Here is a 17566-nt window from a genome sequence, read left to right on the forward strand (position 1 = left end):
TAATGCATTGTTGCATTTGATTTACTAGAATTTTGTTTAGGATTTTTGCATCTGTATTCATCAGAGATATTGGTCTGTAGTTTTCTTTTTGTGTGTAATCGTTACCAGGTTTTGGTATCAGGGTAATGTTGGCCTCATAAAATGAGTTAGGGAGTATTGTCTCTTCTTCAATTTTTTGGAAGAGTTTGAGCAGGATTGTTATTAGATCCTCTTTGAAGGTCTGGTAGAATTCACTAGTGAAGCCATCTGGTCCCGGACTTTTGCTTTTGGGAAGGTTTTGGATGACTGATTCAGTTTCCTTACTGGTGATCAGTCTATTTATACTTTCCAATTCTTTGTGATTCAGCCTAGGAAGGCTCTATGTTTCTAAGAACTTGTCCATTTCTTCTAGGTTATTGAATTTGGTGGCATATAGTCCTTCATAGTATTCTTGGATGATCCTTTATATTTCGGTGGCATCGGTGATAACTTCCCCTCTTTCATTTCTGATTTTGCTTATTAGTGTCTTTTCTCTTTTTATCTTAGTGAGTCTATCCAGGGGTTTGTCAATTTTATTAATCTTTTCAAAGAACCAGTTCTTTGTCATGTTAATTTTTCTATTGTCTGTTTGATCTCTATTTCATAGTTGTGCTCTGATTTTTATTATTTTCTCTCTTCTGCTGACCTTGCATTTCATTTGTTCTTCTTTTCTTTAAGGTGTAACATGTGGTTATTTATCTGGGATTTTTCTTGTTTCTTGAGATAGGCCTGTAATATATAAATTTCCCTCTTAAAACTGCTTTCACTGCTTTCGCCAGTAGGATGTATTTTCATTCTTATTTGTTTCTATGTATCTTTTGATCTCTCCTCTTATTTCTTCTTTGACCTGGTCGTTCTTTAAAAGTATGTTGTTTAATCTACATATATTTGTGTTTTATCCTGCTTTCTTTTTGCAGTTGATATCCAATTTCAAAGCCTTGTGATCAGAGAATATGCTTGGTATGATTTCAATCTTCTTAAATTTGCTGAGGCTAGTTTTGTGTCCCAATATATGGTCTATCCTTGAGAATGTTCCATGTACATTAGAAAAAAATGTATAGTCTGATATTCTAGGATGAATTGCTCTAGGATGTTCTAGGATGAAATCTCAATTATGTCCAGTTTATCTAATGTGTCATTTAGGGCTGCTATTTCTTTATTTGTTTTCTCTTTGGATGATCTATCCATAGCTGTCAAGGATGTATTTAGGTCCCCCACTATAATTGTGTTTTGGTCAGTTTCTCCTTTTAGTTCTGTTAGTAGTTGCTTGGTATATTTCGGTGCTCCCTGATTAGGGGCATAAATATTGATGACTGTTAACATCTTCTTGTATAGTCCCCTTTATCATTATGAAATGTCCATCTTTGTCTCTTGTTACCTTTTAGATAAATACCCAACAGTGGGATTGCTGGGTAGTATGGTAGCTCTATTTTTAATTTTTAGTGGGAAGCTCCATACTGTTTTCCATAGTGGCTGTACCAGTTTACAAGTCCACCAACAGTGCATGAAGGATCCCTTTTCTCCATATCCTCACCAACACTTGTTTGTTGATTTATTGATGATAGCCATTCTGACAGGTGTAAGGTGATATCTCATTGTGGTTTTTATTTGCATTTCCCTAATGATTAGTGATTTTAAATATCTTTTCATATGTCTATTGGCCATCTGTATGTCTTCTTTGGAGAAACGTCTATTTAGGTCCTCCGCCCGTTGTAAATCAGATTGTTGTTTCTTTGTGTTTTGTTTTTCTTTTCCTTTGGAGTCTCTTACGTATTTTGGATAGTAACTCTTTATCAGATGTATCATTGACAAATATCTTCTCCCAATTAGTAGGTTGTCTTTTCATTTTGTTGATGGTTTCCTTTCCTATGCATAAAACTTTTTAGTTTGATGAAGTCCCATTTGTATATTTCCCTTGCCCAAGGAGACATATCCCCCCAAAAAAATATATTACTAAGAGCAATGTCAAAGAGTATACTGTCTGTGTTTTTTTCTATGAGTTTTATGGTTTTGGGTCTTACACTTAAGTCATTAATCCGTTTCGAGTTTATTCGCGTATATGGTGTAAGAAGGTGGTCCAGTTTTTCCAACACCATTTATTAAATAGACTGTCTTTACCCCAGTGTATGTTCTTGCCTCCTTTGTTATAGATTAAATGACCATATAGGTGTGGGTTTATTCCTGGACTATTTTGTTCCATTTATCTATATGTCTGTTTTTATGCTAGTACTATGCTGTCTTGATTACTAGCCTTGTAATATAACTCTATATCAGGTAGTGTGATTGCTCCATCTTTGTTCTTTCTCAAGATTTCTGTGGCAATTCTGGCTCTATTTTGGTTCCATATAAATTTTATGATTATTTGTTCTAGTTCTCTGAAAAATGTTATTGGTATTTTGATAGGGATTGCATTGAATCTGTTTATTGTTTTGAGGTAGTATGGACATGTTAGCCATGTTAATTCTTTCTGTCCATGAGCACAATGTAGCCTTCCGTATATTTGTGTCTTCATCAGCTTCTTTCTTCAGTGTCTTATAGTTTGCCGAGTATAGGTCTTTAACTCCTTAGTTAAATTTATTCCTAGGTATTTTATTCTTTTTCATGCACCTGTAAATGGAATTGCTTTCTTAATTTCTCTTTCTGAGAGTTTGTTATTGTATACAAAAAGGCAATGGATTTCTGAATATTAATTTTATATCCTGCTACTTTACTGAATATATTAGTTCTAATAGTTTTTTGGTGGAATCTTTATGGTTCTCTGTAGATAGTATTACGTCATCTGCAAATAATGACAGTTTTACTTCTTCCTTTACAATTCAGATGCCTTTTATTTCTTTTCCTTTGTCTGATTGCATGGCTAGGACTTCCAATACTATGTTGAATAAAAGTGGTGATAGTGGGTATCCTTGTCTTGTTCCTGATATTAAAGAAAAAGCTTTCAGCTTTTCACTGTTGTGTATGATGTTAGCTGTGGGTTTGTCATATATGGCCTTTAATTATGTTGAGGTGTGTTCCCTCCATCCCCACTTTGCTGAGTTTTTTAATCATAAATGGATGTTGGATTTTGTCAAAGGCTTTTTCTGCATCTATTGATATGATATATGATTTCTGTCTTTCGTTTTGTTTATGTATTGTATCACATTAATTGATTTGCGGGTATTGAAACAACCTTGCATCCTGGGAATAAACCCCACTTATAGCAGGCTATTTTAAGTTGATGGTCACTTAAGTTTGAACACATTCTAAAAGCACTATAATTTTTACTCTCTCCATGTTTATGTTTTTGTCATTTTTGTATTACTTTTTGTATTTGTATGTATCTCTTGATTTATTGTTGTAATTACACATGATCTTCCTACTTTTGCCTTTTAACCTTTGTACTAGCTTAATAGTTGGTCAATCCACTGCTTTTACTGTTTGCCTTTGTCTGTGAGATTGCTTTTCTTTCCTAGTATTTATTTATTCGTATTTTTTATCTTTTCTACTTAAAGAAGTCCCTTTAACATTCCTTGTAATAACTGGCTTAGTGGTGATGAATTGCTTTAGCTTTTTCTGGGAAACTTTATTTCTCCTTCGATTCTAAATGATAGCCTTGCTGGGTAATCTTGTTTGTAATCTGCTTTGCATCACTTTGAATATTTTGTGCCAATCCCTCCTGCAGAGTTTCTGTTGAGAAATCAACTGACAGTCTTATAGGAGTTCCCCTTGTACATAACTAACTGCTTTTCTTTTGCTACTTCTAAGATTCTTTTTGTCTTTAATCTTTGGTATTTTAATTATGATATATGGAACTCTTTGGGTTCATCTTGTTTGGGACTCTTTGGGCTTTCTGGACTTGTATGTCTATTTCCTTCACCAGGTTAGGGAAGTTTTCCATCATTATTTCTTCAAATATGTTTTCACTCTCTTGCTCTCTCTCTTCTTCTTCTCATATGATACAAATGTTGGCATACTGATATTGTCCCAGAGGCCCCTTAAACTATCCTCATTTTTTTGGATTCTACTTTCTGTTTGCTGTTCCAATTTGGTGTTTTCCCCTCCCTTGTTTCAAGGTCACTGATGCGATCCTCTGCATCATCTAACCTGCTGTTGATCCCTCTAATGTATTCTTCATTTCAGTTATTATATTCTGCATTTCTGACTCATTCTTTTTTATGGTTTCTTATCTAAGTTGAAGTGCTCCCTGAATTCATCTATTCTTCCCCTAAGTTCACTGGGCAGCCTTATAATCATTGTCTTGAACTCTGCATCTAGTAGATTGCTTGTCTTCATTTCATTTAGTTCTTTTTCTGGAGTTTTGTCCTATTCTTTCCTTTGGGACATCTTTCTTGGTCTCCTTATTCTGTCTCCCTGTTTTTGCTGCTTCTATGTATTATGTAGGGTTGCTATGTCTCCCAGTCTTGGCAGAGTGGCCTTATGTAGTAGTCCTGTGGGGCTCAGTGGTGCAATTTTTCTGCTCACCTGAGGTGGATGTTCCAGGGGTGTCCCTTGTGTGAGTTCTGTGTACCCTCCTGTTGTAGTTGAACCTTCATTGCTGTTGGTACATCAGTGAGTGGGATTCACCCTTAGGCTGAGTGGCTGCAGACAAGCTGTTGTTCGGGGATGATCCCACAGAGCAGGAGTCTCTTTAGTGGGGCTCTGGTGCCAGCCGAGTCTGCCCTTCAAGCATGTCATTTGTGGAGCTGGTGGGGTGGTGCACTGGTGTGGTCTGAAGCTGGCCACCAGGTGTGTTGGTTCTATAGCCTCTTAGGTGGGGCAGTGGTGTAGGCAAAGTTCAGCTTCCATTTGTGCCTCACCTGGTGGGAGCTCCAAAGTTATCTGCAGTTAGCTCTCACTTATGCTGGACTTGGAGGTGCATGGGAGAGGCCATGCTGTGAACTGAGGCTGGCTGCCACTAATGCGGGACTTGGGAATCTTTGGCCAGCATCATGATGTGAGCCAAGGCCATCCACCACTTGTGCCAGGCTGGTGATCACTTAGTTGAAGCTATGTTCCAAGCCAATACTGGCTGCAGCTTATGCCAGGTTTGGGGCGACCTGATGGAGTTACAATGCAAGTTGAGGCTGGTTGCCACTTGTACCAGACATGTGGTGGCTTATCAAGAGGTAGAGGGCATGCTGAGGCCAGCCACTACTTGTTTGGGGTTTATGGACCTTTAAGAGATTTTAGGAAAATTCACATCATGAACCAAAGCTGGTCACTTGTGTGGAAAAGCTGCTGGGAGTGGCTCGTGCTGGATGTGCAATTGGGTTGGGTAGGGTCTCAGGGATTCATCAGGGCTGGATGAATAGTGTTAGCTAGATTAATGAAGAATTCAGGATTTGGTGCCCACCTGCACCTGCCTGCTAGGTGGGGGGAGGGCTCAACAAAGGAACAATGATGCCTGTCAGCACTTCAGTTCCTGGAGAGAGCCACCTTGACCCCTGCCCCTCCAGCCCTTGCCCTGAAGCCAGTCAATTCAGTACCTCCCCATTTGTCCCTGGTGCTCTTTAAGCTGTTGCCCTGACACTGGAGCCCAGAATGAGTGAGTCTATGAGTGAGCGAGTCCATGTGCAGTCCCCTCAAAGGGAATGCCAGGGACTCCAGCAGCCCTCTGTCTTACTAGGATGCAATCCCCACTGGTTTTCACAGCCACGAGTTATAGGGCCTCCTCTTCCCAGCACTGGTGCCTCAGGCTGGGGAGCCAGCTGTGGGGTTGGGACCCCGTGCTCCTTGGGGGAGACCTCCACAGCCAGGATGTCCCTCCTGATTTTTGATTGCCACACCAAAGGTATAAGACCTGCCCTTTCCACTTCTGTTCAGCCAATCTTCAGTTGCTTCTCAATGATGGTTGTTCTGTAATTTAATTGCAATTTTGAGGTGGTTGTGGGAGGAGGCAAGTACAGTGTTTACCTATTCTGCTATCTTGACTGGAAATCTACTTTTTTCTTTTATCAGTGAGCTATTGTTGCTGGGATTACCTTAGAAACACAGAAAAATGGCTAATTCTCTGCTGTGGTCAGATGGCTTGAGGCAACATATGTTGCACATGGCTCCAGAGTCAGCCTTGGTGCTATGCGGGGTCTTAGGTCCGGCTCCCCGCATAAGAATGCAGGATATGGTAAGGCCAAAAAGGAACACCAAATGAGCCATAGATAGGGGAGTCATACCATTATATTCTTGCTGGCGACTGGGTTGGAGACACAGGAAGCAGGAGCCGCAATCTGCCGTCCGCTTCTCTGCCAACCAACCAACTCACCAACCCACCAACCAACCCCTAGCATAGCCACGGCAGTTATATTAGTGGCTAATGGCTAACTGGTAACAGCTGATGGCCACCCAGCCACAGTGGATGGCTATCCGATTACAGCTGATGGCCATCTAATAACCGAGCCAGCACCTCTCCACATGAGGCCGAGAGCCTGGAAACTGCTCTCTGGGACTCTGTCCCCACACTTGGGTTCAAATCCAAGTGTCACCATTTATTAACTGTTTAGACAGTTAGCCTTAATACTCATGCACAAAATAAATAGGAAGAGACCCAACCTGCCAGGGTTATCTTTAATGATTAGATGAAATAATGCCTATAATACAATCATCTCAGTATAAATATCAGTCAGTGATGACTGTTGGCTTTAAATGTATGTGGGTGGCTGTTGGAAAGAAAAATAAACCTTATAGAGATATATGGTGAAAAAGTTCCCTGAACTTGGATAAGGGTTCCTTTTTGAAAAAGTTTCTTCCTCCAGCCACCACCCACACCCGTACACATACTGTCCTCAAAGGGAGGGCTCTCACCGCATTTCTGTGCTTAGTTCTAAGGCTTCCAGTGGTGGGAGCTCAGCTGCTGCCCACTCTCTCAGCAACGGTGGCTTCCTGTCCCCAGAACTAATGTTACAGAACAAAGGTGGTGAGTTTGATGCCTGTCACTTACAGAGAAGCCGAAAGTCTGAGGCAGCAGGTTTTTGCAGAGAAAGAGATTTATTCATCAGGCCAGCTGAATGAGGAGACCACAGGTGAAACTCAAATTAGCCTCCCTGAACAAAGGGTTGGGATCAATTTTAAGAGGTGAGGGTAAGGAGAAGTTATACATATTTATTTATTTAGTCTAATTCAGGGGGTCTGATTGGGTATTCTTCGAACTAAGACATCTAAGGTTAGGGATGTGGAAGGGGCAAAACAGAACAAAGAAATTCCAGTCTGGCAGAGTTTGATCAGTCCTGTGTGTCCACGTTTGGTCCCTGTACTGGATCTTCCTTATTGATGGACCTCGTGCTTCTTAATGGGCTCCGGGTGGTAAAAGTAGCAGCTCCACTACTTGAGTTCCATTAATTTTGGTTCCCTTGTGCTCTTGAGGTCAGCTTAGGGTTATTTAGCTGTGAACTGTGTCTGCTCAAGCCTCTAGGACCAGTTTGATCTGGCTTGGTCTGGTAGTTTCTGGAGCACTGTGTGGAGGTCTGTTATCTCCTGAAACACACTCAAAACTAGAAGAAGAAAAAAACTATTAGGGTCCAGTTTCAGTGCTAGGGACCAGTTTCACAAATAGACTTGGCAGCACACAGTTAAACCCAAGATGTACACCCACGTGGCAGCCATCAGTCCATACCAGAGAAAGAGCCTGTGTTCTGCTTGCCTTCATTGGAAGCAGAAGGCCTCCTGGTCTAAAATTAGCAAAAGTGGGAAAGCATGGAAGAACAGCAGCTGTGCTCATGACTAAAAAGACAAAGAGAAAGAAACAGATCCCTCTGAGAGGCTGTTTGGCAGGGTGGGTTAGGAAGGTGGGTGTAAAGTCTGCACACAGTGACCATGGCCAAGGGCTTCCCACTTCTCTGGGTCCATGCTGGGGAGTCTTGTAGACTGGCTGTACACTCAGCAAGGAGCTGAGGAAGAGATGCTCCATGCTGGGGTGGGGGAGATGGCAGGGAGGGGGGGTATGCGATGAGCTACACCTGACACTGTCCAGGCTACAAATAGGACCACCAGTGCCTGTGCTTCAGAATTCCACACCCTAAAGCAGCCCCACCCAGAGGAGGGCTCAGTGCATTGGCTTGACTATCATCACATCTGAAATGCCTGAGTCATGTTGGCATGTGCCCTCCCTTAAGCAGAAGGTGGCTTTAGGACTGAACAAGTGAGACAGCTGTATTTGTGGGTTTTCTCTGCAGGTAGAGTTTCCCTATCCACATTTGTTATAAATTAATGTTCTGGTGGCTAAACTTAAAAGAGTAGAAATGGAATTATTTCAAATCGTGTCTATGCACCCAGAGCTCATCAAAGCCCCTTCCCTCCCCAGGAAATAGGCAGAGTCCCAAAGGTGGAAGTCACAGGGGTACTCCCGTTGTTTATACAAAACAGCATACCCTCTGTCGGTCTTTCTTTCATTGCATTATCTGACTTGGTCTTCTTGATGGGCCTGCGCAGGAACTGTCATTCTCATTTATAGATGAGGAATCAGGAGCTCAGTTTCATTTCTTGCCTGGTGTTGCAACTAATACTTGGAGAAGCAGGGCTTGTATCTAGGCCTCTGCTCTTAGTCCAAACACTCTCTGGTCCTGAATTTAAGCAAAAGTGAGGGAGAGGAGACACTCCAATTAACCTTGATGTTGGGAACATTAGTCGAAACACTCTCTGGGTCCTGGATTTAAGCAAAAGTAAGGGAGAGAGAGAACACTCCATTTCACCTTGATGTTGGGAACATTTTACTTTGCATGGCCCAGCAATCATGACTTTGAACCCAGAGAGGGAAACGTAACCCTAACTCACTCATTTCCAGGCATTAACAGTATTTACATAGTCATAATAGTATAAACTATGTATATTGATTTTCTAATTTTGGAACCAATCCATGGGCAAAGCAGGAAACATTTGGCTCTAACTTCAAAATAGAATATAAATAACAACAGCCATGACAAAGCAGAGATAAAAAAAATTTAAGTGTACCTAACACAAAGTAAGAGGGAAAAGCAGGGACAAAGATGAAATAATGTGGAAAATGAAAGGATATATAGTGTATGGTTGATGGAATAAAAAAGGTTATTTAAATATATTATTCACAGTAACAAAATAAAAAAATATAGAAACAATAAATGTCAAGAGGCAGCACAGAGTAGGAGAGGGTCGATTTGATGTCCTTCATTTGGAATCAATAGATGCTTTGGTTGAGACTATCTTTTATTCCCTGATCTATCAAAAGATATGAAGGGAACCACCAGAAGAGCTAAAAAGAGAAATCATTAAAGGAGCTGCCCCTTGGGGCTACTGGGGTGGGGTGGGCCAGGAGGTTGTTTATTTCATCATAAGTCATCTGTATCATGTGATATATATTGATATAATTACTTTGATTTAAAAAGGCAGTGAGAAGATGACTTTTAAAAGACAAAAACTGTAGATCGTACCTTATGTTCTCTGAGCAAATGCCCCTATGCGAATTAGCAATAAAACACTCATTAGGTCTGCAAACAGAAGAAATCAGACTGTTCCAGGCTGTAAAATGATTGATGACTTTTCAGCAGTCCAGCCAGGCTAATGCTCTTCAGTGAGCATTAGCTAATGTTACTGGTAGCAGAAAGGAACATTTTTGTAAATGACACAGAGGCCTGCGTGGCATCAGAGAACCATTATCATCTGCTCCCAGAGAGAGCTTGTGGAGGACGTCAAATTCCCCCTCCTGTCCCTCTTCCCTGTGACAAGTTTGCGATGCGAGCAGAGCATAGAGCAGCTGAAGAGGATTGGCAGCTGCTCTGCTTTTACAAGGGAAGAACAGAACTGGTAGATTAAGTGTCCGTGCCTTATTACAAATTAGGTGCAATTAGCCCTCAGACAGTCTGACTTGGGGGAATTGTGGCAGAACTCGCTGGTGCAGAACCCAGGCAGGCAGCCAGACCCTTCAGCCCAGTCATGTAACACTGCTTCTAGAAACGGATATTCCCAAACTAGGAGGCAGAAGAATGGCAGGGCCTCTGACTTAACCTCTGGATTTTGAGGGCATTCTTCCCAAGAGAGGTGCCCTCACTTATAAGTGACCCCTAAAATGGAATCTGGGAAATTCTCAGCCAGAGAAATTAGAAATTGATTCCAAATAGGCCTGTGCCCAGGAAACCAACATTACAGTAAGAAAACAGGAGTAACAGAATATTTCCCAATGTCAGCACTGAAGAGAAACAAACATGAAATTGATCGGTGGCACAGATATTTAAGTAAAAATCCTTTTTAGAACACATTTTACCTTTATTACTTGGGGCATCGCCAAGGAAGGCTCTGGGTACATTTATTTGGGTTGGATGATTTATTCTTGCGTTATCTCTCTACTCTATTAGTAATTACATTTCATTAATTTTCATAAGTAGCAATGGACATAAACATACATATTCACGTATAAAGTTTCTTAAGCCCAAAGAATACTTTATGTCCTGCATCCAACATCTCTTGATTAGGAAAAAAATATGCCTTTATTTTCAATTATGTGATGATAACCTTTACCAATTAATCTTTTTGCTAAAAATAGCATAATAGAATGTTAAAATTAAATATTTTGACTATCAGTTTCAACTGAGGCCCAAAACAAAAGCAAGGTCTGAGACTACAGGACTTGCAAAGGAAGTGGTCAAAAACCAGTTTTGTAATTGTTAGCTGGCCACCTACCTCCAGCCTTTAAAAGAAGTTAGAGAGACCAAGAAAAGAGTTGGCAGTTAGAATGTGAACTTTAGAGAGACCAGTCAGAGACTGGGGATGCCTCTCCCAGCCCAGGGGAAGGGACTTGAGTGAGATATTTTGGAGAGCTTGATATATGCCCCAGTGAGTATAAGGGACATATATGTTCTTTCTAGTGTCTGACTCAGGACTGAGATCCTACAGACTCCAAGGGCAGAGCAAGCAGAGTTTGCTGCACGGAGAAGGCCTCCTAAGCCCTTGACTCCCTCTCTTCTCTTTTCCATGCTTTGTTTTTCTCCTTAGCCTTTTGGACCAACATAAATATAGTATATTTTAAGCATTTATTTCATTGTCTGTCTTCCTCAATACTATATAGATTCCAGCAGAGATTTTTGTTTATTTTGATATCTGCTATATCCTAGTACCTCATGGGTATTTGTGCCGGACACTCATTATCACTTTATAAACCTGCACGTTCAGTACTATTCTCATTTTATGTGTGGGAAACTAGAACCCAGAAGGGTTAAGAAATGTATCAAATTTCACACTGAACAAAGTAGAAGAGCCAAAATTTAAAGCTAAATGATCTGATTCCTGATTTCATGCTCTGCCTGTCATGCTTTATCAGTTCAGGTGTCTGTTTCCCTGAAATGTATTCTCATCCTTTCTTAGGTGGCAGACAGGACCTGATCTAAGATTTCTAGAGAAGTAACATGCCAGTTCTGTACTCTGATCTTAGTACACGCTGAATAATGAGGATAATAAGGTTTCACTCTATGCCAAGACATGTTAGTGAGTCAGATTATTCAGAATATATTTAATGGGACTTTACTATATAAATGCCTAATTACATAGGGCTTTATACTTTTACAGAGGTTTTTTTTGTTTAAGTACTAAACTATTAACTTAAATCGTTTTAGAGTTCTTATTAAATATCAGATATTTGTTATTTTTAAAATATGTTGCTTTTTTTTTTTTTTTTTTTTTTTGGTTCCTACAAGTTTATTTAGGCTTTCAAAAAAACAAAATTGGGTTAATTTTGTATCTGTAATTTTGTTTCTGCATTTCACTAACTACTATGATAGCAGGCATTTAGCATAATGTTATAACTACCCTTAATACCCATAATTTTTTTTTTTATTAAATTTATTGGGGTGACAATTGTTAGTAAAATTACATAGATTTCAGGTGTACAATTCTGTATTACATCATCTATAAATCCCATTGTGTGTTCATCACCTTGCTTTTTTAAATTGTAAAATACATATCGCATAAAATTTATCATCTTAGCCATTTTTAAGTGTACAATTCAGTTACATCAAATACATTGACTTTGTTGTACAGCCCATCACCAGCTCTCTTTTCCCATCTTGTAAAACTGCAAGTCTGTGCCCATTAACAACTCTCCATTCCCCAGCCTCCAGCACCCACCCTTCTACCTTCTTCTCTATCTCTATGAATTTGACTACTCCAGGTCCTGCATATAAATTATACAATATTTGTCTTGTTATGACTGCCTTATTTCACTTAACATAATGTCCTCAAGGTTCAACCTTGTGACATGTGTCAGAATTTGCTCCCTTTTTAAGCCTGAATAATATTCCACGGTATATAATACCACATTTTGTGTATCCATCTGTCAATTGACACTTGGGTTGCTTCTACCTGTGGGCTACTGTGAATAATGCTGCGATGAATGTGGGTGTATTAGTTTGCTAAGGCTGCCATAACCTAGTACCATAAGCTAAGTGGCCTAACCAACAAAAATTTTTCTCACAGTGCTGGAGGTTAGAAGTTCAAGATCAAAATGGATTAAAGATTTGAATATAAAACACAAAACCAATAAAATACATGGAAGAAAACACAATATAAAACCAAAACCAATAAAATACATGGAACAAAACACATGGACCTTGGTCTCAGAGGGGTTTTTGTGAACTTGACTCCGAAGGCAAGGGAGCTAAAAGCAAAAATAAATGAATGGGACTATATCAAACTAAAAAGCTTCTGCACAGCAAAAGAAACCATCAACAAAACAAAAAGACAACCAACCAAATGGGAGCATTTATTTGCAAACAACACCTCCATAAAGGGCCAATATCCAAGATATATAAAGAACTCAGGCTACTTAACAAAACACAATCCCATTGAAAAATGGGGAGAGGACTTGAACAGACACTTTTCCCAAGAAGACATACAGATCGCCAGATCGCCAATGGAGATATGAAAAGATGCTCAATTTCACTCGCCATAAGGGAAATGCAAATCAAAACCACAATGAGATACCACCTCACACCTGTTAGAATGGTTATTATCAACAAGACAAGTAATAAGTGTTGGAGAAGCTGTGTAGAAAAGGAACCCTCATACTCTGCTGGTGGGAATATAAATTGGTATAGCCACTATGGAAAACAGTATGGAGGTTTTTCAAAAATTAAGAATAGAGCTATCCTATGACAGAGCAATCCCTCTTCTGGATATCTACCTGAATTTTGAAAACATTTTATTTGTAAAGATATATGTATCCCTATGTTCCTTGCAGCATTATTCATGGTAGCCAGGACATGGAAACAACCTAATTGTTCTTCGATAGATGATTGGATAAAGATGTGGTACATATATACAATGGAATATTACTGGCCATAAGAAAAGATGAAACAGTGTGTACTTCCAGGACTTTTTTTCCCAAATCAAGTTGTTCTTTCAATCTTAGTTGTGGAGGGTGCCGTTCAGCTTCACGTTGTTGTCCTTTCAGTCTTGTGGAGGGCGCAGTTGAGCTCCAGGTCCAGTTGCCGTTGCTAATTGCAGGGGGCACAGCCCACCATCCCTTGCAGGACTCGAGGAATTGAACTGGCATCCTTGTGGTTGAGAGCCCACTGGCCCATGTGGGAATCGAACCGGCAGCCTTCAGAGTTAGGAGCATGGAGCTCTAACCTTCTGAGCCACCAGTCCGGTGCCATATATGTATCTTTTAAGTGTAAAACAAGTAACATGCAACATTTCAAACTCTGACCATTGACATATTTGTTTCTAGAACACCCAGTTTACAATTTAACATAAAAAAGATTTAACTACCAAAAAATGTTGCTTTGTAAAGCACATTTTGCCTACTTATTTTTCCTCAAAATTTTCAGTCCATCGTACTCTTCTCAAGAGAACAAAGATCACCGCAGCTCACACCAAGCATCACATACTGCACTTGGTTTTGCTGGTTTATGTGATTTTCAAGTTTCTAACACATTAGCCTTAGCTACCTTGGTTTGGGCACATTTCAGCAGAGATGACCGTAGAAAACATGCTCAATTGGAAAACAATGTTCAGATCCTAACTCTGTTCCATTACAGTGTGACCTTGAGCAAGCCACTGTGCCTCCCTGGGTTTCAGTTTTCTGTGAAATAGACATGTTGGGCTGACAAGTACACAGAGGAGCCAGACAGAGATGATGCAAATGAGTAGAACAGGCCTGGTTTGATACAGAAGAGCGTAGTGGGGATGATGGAGAACTTGAGAAGACATGCCCAGTTTAAAGGGGGCAACCACAACCTCTTTGCTACTCAAAAAATATAGGCTCTGAGTTGCCAGCTCTTCTGGTTTCTCATAAGAAGTGGTGGAAAACTGGGTTTTTGTGGGAATTTCCTATTTCTGAATTTAGCAATAATTCAAACTCAGAAAGTATTTTTGGACTGTAAACACACTTGTCCCAGCCAGAGCGGGTCTGGGGGCCAGCGGTTTGCAACCTCTAGGCTGGACATCCTCCAGGATGGAGGCCCCTCACCTGCACCCTGTGCGGCAACAGCACTGGCCTGTGACACTGTAGGTTTCCCAGGCTTCCATGGGCGGCACACATGGTCTCTTCAGGGCTGGAAACCTCAGAGCCCAACTCTCTCATGTTGTCAGGTCAACTAGAATTTTTTTGTCTAGTAGGAAAAAGAAAATGTGTTTTGAAAGGCTGGAAAATAAATGAGGGCTTTATTCAAAACAGTTCTAAAATGTATGTGACCTAAAATATCTATTCCATCAAATTTCTGGTATTTCTAATACTATGAGCTGAGAGAGCTAATTTAAAATCATGACCCTTAAGAAACTTTTTTTTTAACTTGATTGAGATATATTTCACATACCGTAAAATTCATCCATTTAAAGTATACAGTTTTGTGGTTTTTAATATATCCCCAGAGTTACATAACTATCACCAGAATCAAATTTTAGAACATTTTCAACACCCCAAAAAATAAACCCCATACCTAAGTCACTTTCTATTCCCCACTTATCCCTGCCCCTAGCAACCACTAATCTATTTGCTAACTCTATAGATTCCCTATTCTGTACATTTCACATAAATTAAATCACATAATATGTGGTCCTTTATGACCAGCTTCTTTCTTTAAGCATAATGTTTTCAAGGTTTCACCCATATTGTTGCATATATCAGTACTTCATCATTTTTTATTGCTGAATAACATTCCATTGTGTGAATTATTTATCTGGACTATTTCCATTTTTTGGCTATTGTGAATAATGCTGCACTGAAAATTCATGTACAAGTTTTTGTGTGGATATATACAGAGGGTGCCCAAAAAATGAGTATACATTTTAAGAAAGGAAAACTGTATTAAAATTGTAATACTCAATATATACCAATAACAAAAGATGAATACAAGTCACATTTGACTTCTACAATTACAGGAGGTGTTCAAAGTGGTTACCATCAGCGTCCAGACACTTCTGATTATGGCCAACTGCTGCTTAAGCAACGTTGACCAAAGTGTCCATTTGTATACATTTTTTTGGCACCCCCGGTATATTCATTTTTCTTGGATAGATACCTTGGAGTAGAATTGCTGATTCATATGGTTTTGAGGACCCACGAAACTGTTTTCCAAAGAGGCTATACCATTTTACATTCCCATCAGCAATGTAGAGGAGGCCTCCATTTTCTCCACATCTTCTCCAACATTTGTCTTTTTTATCAGAGCCATCCTAGGGGGTACAAAGTGCTATCTCATATGGTTTTGATTTGCGTTCCCCTAATGACTAGTGATGTTGAACATCTTTTCATGTGCTTATTGGCCATTTGTATATCTTCTTTGGAGAAATGTCTATTCGGATCCTTTCCCCATTTTTAAAGGGGGTTTGTTTTTTTTGTTGTTTTTATTGTTGAGTTATAAGAGCTTTTTATATAATCTGATACAAATCCCTATGAGTCTCTTCTTTGTCCCCCAAATCCTTAGAATATTCTACTTACGGTACTTGCTAAGATAGGAAACTATTCTAAAATACGTAAAAAAAAAAAAAAAGTGTAAATAATAATTTTTTTAATATGCCTGTTAGATTTTATCAAATTTTGACCATGTATTTGACCATCTTCTTTCTGTAATCATATTGTATTTTAGCTAAAATAATTCATAAGTGTACCTGTTAAACCCCAAAGAATACTCTAGGGTTTTCTTTTTTCTATTATTTTGTCTTAAACATTCTAGTAGCTTACTCATAGTTTCCAAGAGTAAAATATAAATATTGGATTGAAAAATACTTGCAAAGTGAGTTTACTTCTAGGGAGGTGAACTCTGGATCACAAGAGGACAATAGAGAGAGGAGGATTACTTTTTAGGAATATTTTACACTATAGGTAGTGCCATTAAAAAAGGTTTTAAAAGAAAAGCACTTCTAGAATATTCTTGGTTATACCCTTAATCTTAGGTGGGAAATAAAAATCATAACTGAAAACTCAAACAAGAAGGGGAAAACAGTTTTGAATCTCATCAAATTACATGTTTACAAAATAACCCAGGAGCCATTAGAGATTTTTTTAATTATAAGAATATAAATAAAATATTTTAAAATTGTATTTAATTATATATAAAACACAAAACCCCAAAAAAATAGAAATAAAAATCAAAGGGCATGCCACAATTTGCATATTTTCTGACCACCTTGTTTGTTTCGATGTTTCAGTAGATGAAGAATTTATCTTTCTCATAAGGCTTCACCAGGCAGGATCATTTTCTACCCACAGGAGTAGCGAATGGCATCTTAACAATTGAAAGGCAAAAGTAAAATGAAGCCCATAACTGCATCCTTGTTTCGATCCAAAAAATAACCTGAGCAATGTTTATTGCTACACAATGCCTCTCAGAACATTGTCCCTTGAAAACTGATGGTTTACTTACCGCAAGAAATCTGTGAAGGTTTACAATATAAAGTAGACAGCTTAATGGGAGAAGGCCGCATTAACCCTGCCCTTTAAAATCAATTGGAACAAACTCTGTTTCCCATATTGTATGACCCATCTTAGGTTTTTTAAAAGCAAAAGAACTTTTAATTTTTTTTTTTTTACTGTGTCTAGAATTTAGGAGAAAATATATCAAGCCAAAAGTGAAGTGGCTTTAATCCCTTGATTTCCACATTCTCAAATATCACCAAATGGAAGACTTAAGAGAGATTTCCGTACTTCCTCCTACCACTAGCCTGTAGTTTTACAATTTTCTCATTATGTCTTTTATGATCGGGAAAAAAATACAAATAAACCTCCTTTATTAATTTTTGACAAGGTTTTTTTAATACTGAAAAGGTCAGGATATCTATTTCCCAAACCATCAATTACTAGCTAAACATGTACAGAAATAGAATTATTGTAGTTGCCAGAGTAAGGAAGGACAGAGGAGTACAATGTCCTCAGTAGTCTCCCATCTAACTGAGAGGCTCAGACAAGAAACTCAGAACATGACTTTAGATGGGAGTTTTCAGAAGGGGTGAGCTCTGAGCTAAGCCCAGAAGGGGGACAGGTCCCGGTAATGAGGAAGGTGAGAGAGTGAAGTCTTCTGCACTCCTGCTCTCAGCCCTATTGCCCAGAGAAAGCCACAGCCTGCTGCCATCAAGATGTTCCATTTGGCCAATGGCCGGCCCCGTCTCCCAGCTT

General features: G+C 39.3%; 1 protein-coding gene and 1 long non-coding RNA gene across 4 annotated transcripts in view; one reads left to right on the forward strand and one right to left on the reverse strand.

Annotated features, from left to right (window-relative positions):
• The window catches only part of PIP5K1B (phosphatidylinositol-4-phosphate 5-kinase type 1 beta), a 280007-nt gene that overhangs the window by 246377 nt on the left and 16064 nt on the right, over positions 1-17566 (forward strand). The gene's annotated exons all lie outside the window — the stretch shown is intronic.
• Positions 6986-17566, reverse strand: part of LOC141571125 (uncharacterized) — a 46080-nt gene continuing 35499 nt past the window's right edge. The window contains exon 3 of one of the 2 annotated variants that reach the window (XR_012495748.1): positions 6986-7481. This is a non-coding gene — a long non-coding RNA (uncharacterized LOC141571125). Of the gene's footprint in view, positions 7482-14429; positions 14565-17566 lie in introns of those variants that run through there. The other variant, XR_012495749.1, reaches the window with a different exon arrangement.

The sequence above is a fragment of the Rhinolophus sinicus genome, linkage group LG04 (genome assembly GCF_036562045.2).
Source record: "Rhinolophus sinicus isolate RSC01 linkage group LG04, ASM3656204v1, whole genome shotgun sequence".
Lineage (NCBI taxonomy): Eukaryota > Metazoa > Chordata > Mammalia > Chiroptera > Rhinolophidae > Rhinolophus > Rhinolophus sinicus.